The sequence below is a fragment of the Nipponia nippon genome, unplaced genomic scaffold (genome assembly GCF_047370975.1).
Source record: "Nipponia nippon isolate SJK-2023a ecotype South Korea unplaced genomic scaffold, ASM4737097v1 scaffold_56, whole genome shotgun sequence".
Taxonomy (NCBI): Eukaryota; Metazoa; Chordata; class Aves; order Pelecaniformes; family Threskiornithidae; genus Nipponia; species Nipponia nippon.
This window is the reverse complement of record NW_028262376.1, coordinates 5,751-9,085: the sequence shown is the minus strand read 5'-3', so window position 1 is coordinate 9,085 and position 3,335 is coordinate 5,751. Positions and strand designations below refer to the sequence as shown.

At 54.2% G+C, this 3,335-nt stretch overlaps 1 pseudogene; it reads left to right on the top strand.

Annotated features, from left to right (window-relative positions):
• The first annotated feature begins 707 nt into the window (after positions 1-707).
• Positions 708-1,323, top strand: LOC148051693 (olfactory receptor 14J1-like; annotated as a pseudogene).
• The last annotated feature ends 2,012 nt before the right edge of the window (positions 1,324-3,335 follow it).

The window sequence follows — 3,335 nt, the reverse complement described above, 5'->3', positions numbered from 1 at the left end:
TCCTTAGCACTGGGAGTGCAGATGCTGACAGGCCCTTCTGCATTAGGACCAGTTTCATCTGACAAAGTCGAACACCAGGACTGGCCCCTGCCCCACCGTTCCCATGAACCCACTGCTGCAGAGCAGGGCTGACTCCTCAGCAGCCAGCGGGCAGAGGCCCTGCTCCTCACAACACACTCAGCCAGAGCTGCAGCCACAGAGCTGAAGGAAGGTCTCCTGGAAAAGGAGTAAGTGGGGGGGTGGGGGATGGGGCAGAGTGTGTCAGAGTGAGGGTCTAAAAGAAAGCTTTGATTTTGCTCAGAGACATTTCCTCATCATTAACCCTTCCCGTAGGAACAGGACCCCATGCCCAGAGGCAGCAACCATCCAACACAAGCTCCATCACCCAGTTCTTCCTCCTGCAATTCACAGACACACGAGAGCTGCAGCTCTTGCACTTCTGGCTCTTCCTGGGCATCTACCTGGCTGCCCTCCTGGGCAACACCCTCATCATCACTGCTGTAGCCTGCGACCACCGCCTCCACACCCCCATGTACTTCTTCCTCCTAAACCTCTCCCTCATCGACCTGGGTTCCATCTCCACCACTGTCCCCAAAGCCGTGGCCAATTTCCTCTGGAACACCAGGGACATCTCCTACACAGGATGTGCTGTCCAGCTTTTTCTCTTTGCCTTCTTGGTAGGAGCAGAGTACTGTCTTCTCACCATCATGGCCTATGACCGCTATGTTGCCATCTGCAAACCCCTGCACTATGGGACCCTCCTGGGCAGCAGAGCTTGTGTCCACATGGCAGCAGCTGCCTGGGGCAGTGCTTTTTTCAATTCTCTCCTGCACACTGCCAATACATTTTCACTACCTCTCTGCCAAGGCAATGCTGTGGACCAGTTCTTCTGTGAAATCCCCCAGATCCTCAAGCTCTCCTGCTCACACTCCTACCTCAGGGAGGCTGGTCTTCTTGTTGTTAGCGTCTTTGTGGGCTTTGTGTGCTTTGTTTTCATTGTGCTGTCCTATGTGCAGATCTTCAGGGCCGTGCTAAGGATGCATTCACAGCAGGGACGCCACAAAGCCTTTTCCACGTGCCTCCCTCACCTGGCCGTGGTCTCCCTGTTTGTCAGCACTACCATGTTTGCTTACCTGAAGCCCCCCTCCATCTCCTCCCCATCCCTCGATCTGGTGGTGGCAGTTCTGTACTCGGTGGTGCCTCCAGCAGTGAACCCCCTCATCTACAGCATGAGGAACCAGGAGCTCAAAGACGCACTGAAGAAGCTCATTCAATCCGTAGCCTTTCAGCAGCAATAAGCTGCCCATGTCTCTTCACCAGTGATTTCCAATGTATCTGGGGAACCTCCTGTGCTTTGGGCATTTTATCTGTGATAATTCTCTTTCTCCAGGAATGTCTGCATGCAGTCCACTTCTCCAGATGCATGAACCCAGTCTGTCTGACCCAAAGGTCTTTGCACATATGCCTGGCTCAATGGTACAGTGTCCTCCCATGTCACATCTCTGTAATAAATGGGGGTTTCATCAGTGCCGGTGTCTGGAGGTTGGGCTCTTTTTCCAAAGCTGAGGTCAGGAACAGGCTGAAGGGATTGCCCCAACAATGTCATGCTGCTGTTCTGGTGTTCTCCATGGGCTGAGGGCAGTAGGGCTCAGGGCAATGTGTTGGGGAATGGGACTGGAGGGAGCTTTCACTGGTGGCCTCCCTATTTGGCCACTCTCCACAGGTTTATGGCTGAGTTTTTCTGCACTGCCATTTTTGCCTCCTCCTGATGGACTCCGGGCCTGCCCTGGGGGAATGGCCATCCCTGCTCGACCTCTCTCCTTGTCCAGACCCTGGCAGACCCCGGGTCAGGGGTGTCTATGAAACCCTACATGGGGTGCGGATAGGGCTGGTTAGGTTCCAGGACCTGGGGGAGGCTGTGTCAAGTAGGAGGAACAGAAGGGGGACAGGGCACAAGCGATGTTGTCCTGGTTTCAGCTGGGATAGAGTTAATTTTCTTCTTAATAGCTGGTATAGTGCTGTGTTTTGGGTTTAGGGTGGGAACAATGTTGAGAAACACTGATGTTTTGGTTCCTGCTAAGTAGTGCTAAGTCGTTGCTAAGTAGTGCTCACACTGGTCAAGGGCTTTTCAGCTTCCCATGCTCTGCCGGATGCGTAAGAAATTGGGAGGGGGCACAGCCAGGACAGCTGACCCAGCCTGGCCAAAGGGCTGTTCCATACCCCATGACGTCATGCTCAGTATATAAGCTGGGGGAAGAAGAAGGAAGGGGGGGATGTTCTGTGTGATGGCATTTGTCTTCCCAAGTATCCATTACACGTGACGGAGCCCTGCTTTCCTGGGAATGGCTGAACACCTGCTTGCCGATGGGAAGGAGTCAATGAATTCCTTGCTTTGCTCTGCTTCTGCATGCGGCTTTTGCTTTTACCTATTAAACTGTTCTGTTTTATTGTACTTCAATTATTAAACTGTATCTTATCTCCCTGCACGGGCTCAGGGGAGGGGCCCGTGGTGATACCCAACACCCAGCGCAGAGGGACTGAGGTGGTGCCTGTGGGCTGACAGTGGGGCAGAGTGTGACAGATGCGCTCAACCCCTTGACTGGACTGTTTTGGTTTCCCAAGTAACCGTTACGCATGATGGAGCCCTGGTTTCCTGGGAATGGCTGAACACCTGCCTGACAATGGGAGGTAGTGAATGAATTCATTGCTTTGCTGTGGTTGTGCGCGCGGCTTTGGCTTCACCTATTAAAATGTCTTTTTCTCAAGCCACAAGTTTTCTCACTTTTACTCTTCTGATTCTCTCCCCCATCCCACCAGGGCGGAGTGAGTGAGCAGCTGCGTGGTGCTTAGTTGCTGGCTGGGGTTAAACCACGACACCGCCACAGGCTGCTGCAGAGCTCTGGGCACTCACCCCACAGCCCCAGTCCCTCTGAAGGGCACAGCAGCTCCTGTCTCAGCCTCCCCATCAGCCCCAGGGCTGCAGGCTCACCATGGCATGAGCAAATGGAGGTTAGGGAAACTGCAGGAAGCATGGTCTCTGGTCCAGGAGACGCCCACCACAGACTGACTCTGTTCCATCATTGTCAGCCCCTCTCCCCACACCAGCACAGGAGTCCTGGCCAGGGGACAGAGCAGCCTGCCTCGAGTGGGTGCTTGCAGAAAGAGGTTTCTCTTTCTCATGGATTCCTCCCTGCAGCCACAGAAATGCTCCCTTGCTCTTCTCCACAGTCATCCCTGCTCTCCAGAGAGGCTTTCCCCAGGTCAGCATGTCTGTGCTGGCCTCGCCAGACATTCCTGGTTCCTGCAAGGCCCCACGCTGGCATTGCTGTTCTGCA